Here is a 9,783-nt window from a genome sequence, read left to right as displayed (position 1 = left end):
GACTTCTGAATTCTTAATTTGCACCTATTTATGTAATGAAAAATACTGTACCCTGCCAAATAGTGTCTTCTGGCAGTATTGTGCCCCTACATTTCAAATACTCCCCTGCTAAATTGTGCTATCAAATGAAACTAAACACAAGCTTGCCCTTTATGTAAACTTAATCAAGGACAATAAAATATACATATTTATCATTCATCAGCCATGGTGGTAATCAGTCTCAAATACTGGGAATTCATAGACATATGACACTGTATTTGAAATATAATTACTTATTGTAAATATACAGTAAAACATAATTGGTGTTGTTATATGTAAAGTACCAAATGTTTTTTCCTACATTACATACTTTCATCCGGGGACGTTGTCTGTATTACCATCAACTGCCAGTCTTACACTTAATTGTCATAGATGCATTTGCCTTTTTTATGTGAATGTTGCTTATTTTGCTTGGTGCTGAATGTGTTACTTTAAAGTGTTGGTAATACATGCTTTTTTTTAATCTGTATAGCTTCATTAAGTAATGCTTTTGCTACACCCTTAGATAATATTTGGACAGGGAGCCGTATTGGACATACTGTATTGAAATTTGCATGCTTTGTCCAGTGAATAGCAGTACCTCGTTGGCTGACAAATGGGAATACCTCACAGGCTGCCATTCATTCAAAAAAGGAACTCATGGGTTAAGATTACTCTTTTTTAACACTTTTCCTTATCATTACTGCATGAAGCAAGCGGACTTTAAGGGTTTTAACCTCAGCACGAGTTGTAGATAAGGGCCAGAGAAGGACACAACCGACAGACTTGCAGGAACAAGAACAAAAGCAAACACATAAGTAGGAACAGAATCTCTCTCATCAGGCCTTCCCTGAAAATGTAGCTAAAACTTACAGAGCACCCCAGTGTTGGTCAGTGGAATGATACAAACACAAACATTCAGCTATTCATCCAATAAAGCCTACTCAATTTAAGAGTCCTTAATCCTAACTAGTGGTTTGAGGCCAACTGTGACTGCTCTAGTAACTCCTACATCTTATCTGAGCCAGACTGCAATGTTGGTGGAAGCCCCCCTACAGCTTTATGAAAAGGCTTAAGGTAGATGACCTAAGGGAGACGCAACTGAGTACAGTCAGAAGACCCTGGAACCACAGTTACTTCACCCCATATGCTGATATGCTTGAGGGCACTTTTGTTTATCACCATTGATCTTTTTTGTTTATTTTTTCATTTATTTGTCTCAATGAAATTATGTACCTGACTAAATAATTAGTGTTACAAACAATTTAAAGCAAAACACATTTTAAAACCTTCCTTCATTTTGTGTGATTTTTTATGTCACTGAGTAAAAGTCTGCATTACCATTCCATACCACACCAAAAACACACTTACACAGTTATATAGTACCCCTCATGCGCACGCATCCCAGGGCACATCACATATAAAGTTCAGAACAATTACTGGGAGAATGCTAAATTAAAGCCTTATATAAAAAATAAGCCTTGACTCTGCCTTCAAAAACATCAACTATTTCTGCATTCTGAATAATCCTAGGCACTGACTTTTACAGTTGAAGAGTGCATGAATAAAACCCCCTCACACTTAATGTCTTTACACAATATCTTTGTTCTACCAATTAGCCAGCGTAACAGGACAGAGCTGGATGCAAATCCTTATCTTACTGACAGGGAACAATCCATAAAGCAGTACAAAGTAAGGCCAGGCACTTAATGGGAAAGTAGCAGAAGCTAGGGTTATGTAATATAATGTAATCCGCACTGATGACTTCACATAGTACGATTGCGTTCTGCTGCTAGCATGGTGCGTACAATGTATGGGTAAAATAATAATCATAATTATAATTATGTTTGTCCGTTTTATTTTTGGCTGTGTGTTTTTGGATAGTTTATAATTCTATAATTCTATTTGTTTTAGTGAATCTGAATCAGAGCCAGAGGTGCCACAGCACGCTGTCTCATAGTGCAGCAAGAGTAATGACAGTGGTAGAAGGCAGACAGGCAGAAAGAAGGCAGAGAAGCGCCTCCCAGTCTCCTACGGCACAAACAACACCTGCAGCAGTGATGTGGCCTGGAAAGATGAAACTGAAGCAGGCACACTGGTCCCCCCTCACCCTCCATTTTCACCTGTTAGAAGGCCAGGTATTCAGATTGAGCCAGCAGATAACTACAGTGTGTCAGATCTCGTCAAACTGAGCACACAAACAAGCAGGGAGAAAAGCAAACAGCCCAAGGAAGAAAAAAAAAATCCATGGAAGCCTGTTGGATTGGAGGAGTTTTATTATTATTATTTATTTCTTAGCAGACGCCCTTATCCAGGGCGACTTACAATTATTACAAGATATCACATTATTTTTACATACAGTTACATTATTTTTTTAAATACAACTACCATTTATACAGTTGGGTTTTTATTGACGCAATCTAGGTAAAGTACCTTGCTCAAGGGTGCAGCAGCAGCGTCCCCCACAAGGGATTGAACCCATGACCCTCCGGTCAAGAGTCCAGAGCCCTAACCACTAGTCCACACTGCTGTTTTATGCTTTTATGGCAGTGATAATTTGCATGGGGCTGGTCAATATGCCAAATCTACAAGACTATTGGTCAGTGACATATATGGATCACCCATTCTGCAAACAAACCCTCAGCAGAACTAGATTCATGGCAATTCTATGGAACCTAGACACTAGCAATCTACACAGTGATGAAGAAAATGACATAAAAAGAGGCACTGCTGGTTATGATCCCCTGTTTAGACTATGTCCACTTCTGGATGAACTGCTAAATTCATGCCAAGCCTTCTACCACCCCAAAAAAATGTTGCAATCAATGAAAGGATGGTTGCAAGTAAACCAAGAATTGGCATGAAGCTGTACATAAAAAACAAGCCAACAAAGTGGGGGTACACATTTTTCGTACACAAGGAATTTTTCTATTTACACAAGCAACAGGAAAGGGATTTAGTTATGATGTGGTCATGTCTCTTCTGGTCAACAGTTTGGGTGAGGGATACAGGTTATTTTGTGATAACTTTTACACCAGCCCGATGCTTTTCATTGACCTGCAAGGATTTCCGCGAACAAAGGCAAATGCTTTGTCCAACAAATCCAAACGAGGATCTATACGATGGATCCGAGAGGAGCATTTGCTGTTTGTGAAATGGATGAACAATAGGGAAGTGTCGGCTTGTACCACAATGCACACAGCATTTAAAGGAGGCTTGGAGGGGCACAGGGTAAAATTGCAGGATGGAACCTGGCAACAGCAAAATGTACCCATTCCCAAACCAATCCAAGAGTACAACCGTTACATGGGGGGTGTGGATCTTTCTGACCAGCTCATTCAGATCTACAATGTACTGCATAAGACAAAAAAATGGTACAAGACACACTTTTATCATTTTCTGGACATTGCCATTGTAAACATTTTCCTTATTCACAAAGACATATGCAAGGCATTGTGCACAGAACACCTAACACAGAAAACATTTAGATATACATTGGCATTGGAACTAGCAGGAGAGCTTCACCCAGTAGAGGGTCCCAGCATGTAGCCAATGCATCAATTGCCAGAAGCCATCCTAGGAGCAGAAGGTGACCTCTCCCCATCCTCCAAAACAACGCATGGAAGGAGAAAACGTGCTCAATGCAAAAAAAGTGGCAAGTTTGTAAAAATTCCATGGCAGTGCAGGACTTGCAGAGTTCCCCTCTGTCTCTAGTGAACAGAAATTGTTATGCCATCTGGCATGACAATAACTGACAATAACTTTTACTGGTGTGTGGCGGAGTGTCTTGTCCCTATATATATGTGCGCTGTTTTATTATTATTTGTATTATTGTTGTTTGTGGAGCGGATGTAAAGCCGCTGCCATTCTTTGTTATTGTTTTGTATTTTTGATTTTACAACTTCGTGAGGATGTGTGACTGATCAGCTACTGATTGTCTAACTAGCTGACAGTCACGCATCCTTATTAAACTTGTGCAGACTATGGCCGATAATAAGATAATTAATAGCTAGTTAACCCCTCGGCCAGAATATTAAAGCCTGCAGCTTTCTTTGCTCAAGAAGGGTGTTCGAGAGTGGAGAACGAGTAACGAGTAAGGAGTTAGGAAGTATAAACTAGTGTAAACAATTGCTATACGTGCTGGCTAAAAAACAGCACGATACATGTTTGCTTGGCTAACGTGCCCCCTTTGTTTTGTATATGTTTAAATCTTTTGTTTGATTATTATTTAATAAAATAACTGAACACCATAGTGTTTCAGTTTTGCCCCTCTACTTCCTGAAGTTGAGTCTGTGTTTCTGGTCTGACGTCACCCCTGCAAAGCCATCCTGTTCACTTGTCGGACACTTTGTTATACTAAAATGTACATAGTTGTGTTTATTTTATTTTTTTTATAAATTGTTGTTTTTGTCTGGAAACAATAAAAAAAAAGAAAATATGTGTCAAGGTTCACAGTGGCGTAACTTTGTTATTGTTTGTCTGTTTCTTACCAAATTTGGCACTTATGTTCAGAAGCAATAAAAGTTTCATTTTGCAGTGTAATTTTGTTCATGAGGTCTTTTGTTCTCAGTAACAAAATAAATGAGAATTTTTTGTTATGTGTATGTGTTTGGGGGGTAGTTTTTATTATATATATATATATATATATATATATATATATATAATTGTAAGTTTGTCAGCAAGAAAGAGAATTTTGTGGCCTTTCATTTGATGTGTGTTACATGCTTGTAATCCTTACGGAACAGGAGTTAGAAGGGATAAGATATAAATAGGCAAAATTAAGCTTGAGTATAAGGGGATAAGCTGAATAATTAATTTTCCTGATATAGACCTGGTCATTGACTATTTTAAATTCAGAGGACCACCACTGACCTTCAGTTATTCGCAGCTGTTGGACACTCTAAATTGGGGAGAAAAACTGGGGTAAAATAATTGGGCAATCTAAACAAATAAAAAAAAGGATAAAATAACATTAAAATTCCCTTGTTTTCCTGTTGAAATTGGGCATTATTGTGTATCATAATCATAACCTTGGAACCTTCATTGGCCAATCATAGATCAGAATTTCTAATGGCCATTTTAAAACACTTTATTTTTTGTATAAACTGATTTTACAATAGTCTTTTTCTGTATTACCAACAATATTCTTCATGGAAAAGCACATAACTCACAATTAATTTAACAGGTGTGGCCAGCACTAATGCTAAAAACACTGTAATTGACTTTTGCTGATCATTTTGTTATAGCAATTTAAAGTCAATTGAATCCATCTATCAGTGGATACATTTTAATTGACATCAATGTTTCATAAAGCACTGTTGTCTCTTGACACTCTCTGAGGGGAGTCTAAAAATAGAGCTCCCAATTATACCTGCCAACAGTAGATCTCTCTAAACAAAGTACTTATGCTTCAGTGATGACAGACCCCACTAGATTATGGAATTTAGATAATTGCAATGCACATTGCTCTACTAAGAATAATATGTGGTGATACATTTGTTTGTGATAAATCAGGTGGCAATATATATCACTGTGTATTTTTTACTCCTGAACAAAGCTAGATTTTGTCTTTAAGTTTAAGCTTAAGTTCGAATGATTCTTGGTGTTAGATCTCCCTCCCGACCTATAAGGGTGCTGTGTAAAGGGAACAGAGTACCCTTGATTAAATGGCATGACCATTTATTCCTTGGGTTAGGTGGAAGTTGGCCATCTAGAAAAGGGGCGGAGCTACGGTACCTAAACTCAATGACCCGGACGGGAAACGGTGTGGCATCCGCGGATTGGAAGAGTGGATGCGCTCGTTAACCTAGGGATCATGGGGGAGGGTATACAACCTACAAGGAGCCCATGTTACATTGCTGAAAACCATGAGTTTTGTCTTGTGTCTGTTAGTGTTTGTTGTAACTGTCTGTCTGTCTGTCTTAAACTAGACTACCAGTAACACAATCTGGACATCACTTTCACTCCTGCATTCACGGAGAACTGTATTACCCCAATAGCACTTATTCACTGTCACTGTGTTTAGTGTGGGTGTATGTAAACTGGACTTTTTGGTTACGGGTCAAACCCGAGGATTAAAAATACCGAGTGATACACGCTGCTCTATCACTCCAACATTATTATTTACAGATGTTTGCCATAAGGCTCTGGACATTGTAAAACCATTCAATAAACACCCTTGCACCTGGAAATCATTGTCTGTCTGTTTTTGTATCCGCTCTGCACTGCACTCACCTGTATTCACTCACCACTGTCACAGTACTGTATAATCTTTTTTTTTTGTACATGTTGTATCAAAAATGATTTCTATTACACGAGAGTAGATGTTAAAACTTCATGCTGATTTGAACTCGGCTCTCGCAAAGATAAGCACCAACTAAGACGTAGCTTTACAGTAAACTAATGTGATCCATCTGCATCTCCATCCATTTGCGCTTCCTTCCATGTGATGATGTAGATATCCTTCTGTCTGGTGTTGATGGCTGAAGTGTAATGCTGGCTCCAGGGATCAGCTTATTGCCTCCCTAGCGCATCAGCATGACAACCATCTGGATTGAGCTAAGTAGGGTACATCTCTGGGGTCTTCAAATGGGCACCTTCCATCCTCTGTGTTTCGTTGACTAGCCCACGACACCTCAAGAGGGCTCAACTGATTCTAGCGTCCCAGCATCACCCCCCTCCATCCCCCACTCAACTCAGCCCAGCTTGCTTACCCGTACATCAGCGTTTCTTTCTTTCTATTGTACTTGAGATCCTCAGCCAGAATCTTTCCATCTCAACCACAGCCAGTTGCTGTTCCTCTCTGCTGCTTCAGATAAGTTATTTACTGTGCGACGCAACTCTTGGCCACTGAATCCGACGTCTCTGAAAAACCGGGTTGTAGAGTGTGCCACAAATCCTCGACAACCCACCTCCACTGGGTAAACCCGGACTCTCCATCCTCGCTGTTCCGCTTCAGTGGCTAGTTGAGCATACAGCAGTTTCTTCCTCTCATATGCCTCATCTACAGCATCCTCCCATGGCACTGTTAACTCTACCAGAAGAACAAGGCATGCTGATCCAGACCACAATATATGGTCGAAGGTTAGTGGTGGCAATCTCAGGTGGAAAAATAAGCTGTTGACCAGCATCTGCCAACATTTTCCAGTGTCTAGCAGCTTCCAGTTAGGTGAGGCTTGGTTTTAACACTTTTTCTTGGCGGTTGCTCTCCTGGGCGGAGGAATGTTGTCTTTTGTGTGTAATGTTTTAATGGAACTGGTGGCAACTTATTGGTCATGTTATGCTTGTCTTCCAATGCTAAGGCCAAACATCGCAGCACCTGGTCATGGCTAAGACCCACCTTACATCCTGTCAAAATGTGCCTTAATGTTGCAGGTTATGAACACAAAGGACATGAGGGATCCTCTCCTACCCAGAGGTTTAGGTTCTGTAGTGATGGGAGAACATCATATGTTGACCTGATGAGGAAACTGATCCTGCTCTATTCTATTGTCCATAGGTCTTGCCAGACGATCTTGCGTTGTTCCACACTCTACCATCTCATCCATTCTCCCTACTTGGCCTGGGAAACGGCCTTTACGCACCTCATCCTCTCCTCCTGCTTTTGTACCTTGTTGACTACCAGCTTCCTCTGTTGAGCTGGGGCTGCCTTGTGCCATGTAGTAAGAGCTGAACGGAGACCAAGGCCCCCTCTTCCATGCTGAACTTGCCCCATAATATCACTGATTCGAAGGGCAGCCTTTGCATCTTCCACAGCTTTGTTTGCCGCCCACTTTCTTCCAGTTTTCAACACAGGTGCTGCCTCCCTTATGCATTTGTCGCGTGACTCTACTAATGTAATTTCCAGTCGAACCTTGGTGCACTTAAACTCCTCGGTTAGAGCGGAGACTGGTAGCTGCAATATCCCTTTACTACAGTCTCACTGCTGAGGCAGTGTGGAACTCCTAACCATTTCCTGACATATGAATTGATTAACGCTTCCAGCTTCTCTACTGTTGTAAAAGAAACCTTGTACAGTCAGTGGCCACAGCAGCCTCGGCAGTTGACCAAACTGGAAGCACCAGAGTTTTAGTTTTCAAGGTAAAGCGCTGCTGTCTATGCTCTTCAACCCTTCCACTGATTGTTGTCTAACTTCTCCCACACGAACCGTGTCCTTTAGATCCCCATCGTACCATCTCCCAAGACTTTTCAGTGGCTTCCCAGACACTGTTGGTATTGCCTCACCATTAATGTAGAACCTTTTATCTACTACTTTACCTTTAATTATAGAGATGCTCCTTGATTTAGTGGGCTTGAATTGCATTCGTGCCCATTCAATGGTATTGGTTAATTTGCCCAATAACCGATTAGTGCAGGCTACTGTTGTAGGCATGGTTGTCATGTCATCCATGTATGCTTGAATTGGTGGTAGTCGCATTCTAGAAGCCAAGCGCTCTCCTCCCACTACTCATTTTGATGCCCTAATAATTACTTCCATTGCCATGGTAAAAGCCAGTGGAGAAATGGTGCATCCTGCCATTATTCCAACTTCTAGGCATTGCCATGTAGTGATGAATTCTGAAGTTGAAAAACTAAATTGCAAATCTCCAAGGTAGGCTTTCATTAAATTTGTTATTGTCATTGGTACACTGAAAAAATCAAATGCTGCCCAAAGAAGTTCATGTGGCACTGAACCATATGCATTAGCCAAATCCAGGAATGTCACATGGAGCTTCTTCCTCTCCTTTTTAGCTGATTTGATTTGTTGCCAGATCACACTGATGTGTTCTAAGCAGTTAACTGCTAACTGTGAAGCATTTTATCAGAAAACAGTGGTTTTATCTTTTCATCTTTTCCATTATTGCGCAATTCAGATCAGCTGCCCTCCATAGAAAACAATGGGAGAGCAGTGTACTGTTATTGTATAATGTTAGATATTGGTTTTATCTGCTATATTCACATGTCTTGTGTGGTGGCAGATTTTACAGTATCAATCATTTATCTCCTACATGAGATATATAAATATATATACAGTATATATTTTAAATGTATCAGATAATGTCACAACATGTTACATGACGGTGGAAATAAACACTGCACTGTCTGAACAATGCTGTACGTAAATAAAAATCCTAGAGTGCCTTTACGGAAGTCTGAGTACATGGAAAAGAGGAAATTGGCGATGCAGGTTCCCCTTCTGTTTTAATTGCAAATCGGTAAGCAGCTACTGTACTTGTGGTTTTGTGGTCATTTGTTTGATTAGGCATATGAGATGAAGAAACTTCAGTGTGCTCAACTAGCTGCTGAAGTGGAACTGTGAAATTGAAGAGTCCGGATTTACCCAGTGGAGGTGGTTTGTCTAGATTTGTAGCACATTCTACAACCCGGTTTCTCAGAGATGTCGGGTTCAGTGGCCAAGAGTTGTGTCACACAGTGGAGAACTTATCTGAAGCAGCAGAAAGGAGCAGCAACTGGCTGTGGTTGAGACGGAAAGATTCTGGCTGGGGATCTCAAGCACAATAGAAGGAAAGCAACACTGATGTACGGGTAAGTAAGCTGGGCTGAGTTGAGTGGGGGACGGAGGGGGGTGATGCTGGGACGCCAGAATTACAGTTGAGCCCTCTTGAGGTGTGGTGGGCTGGTCGACGAAACACAGAGGACGGAAGGTGTCCACTTGAAGACCCCAGAGATGTACCCTATTAGCTCAATCCAGACGGTTGCCATGCTGATGTGCTGGGGTGACGGCATCACAGCCGTTGTGTGTTCTGATGCGCTGGGGAGGCAAAA

This window comes from Acipenser ruthenus, chromosome 2, assembly GCF_902713425.1.
Source record: "Acipenser ruthenus chromosome 2, fAciRut3.2 maternal haplotype, whole genome shotgun sequence".
Classification (NCBI taxonomy): domain Eukaryota; kingdom Metazoa; phylum Chordata; class Actinopteri; order Acipenseriformes; family Acipenseridae; genus Acipenser; species Acipenser ruthenus.
Note: the sequence above shows the minus strand (reverse complement) of the source record.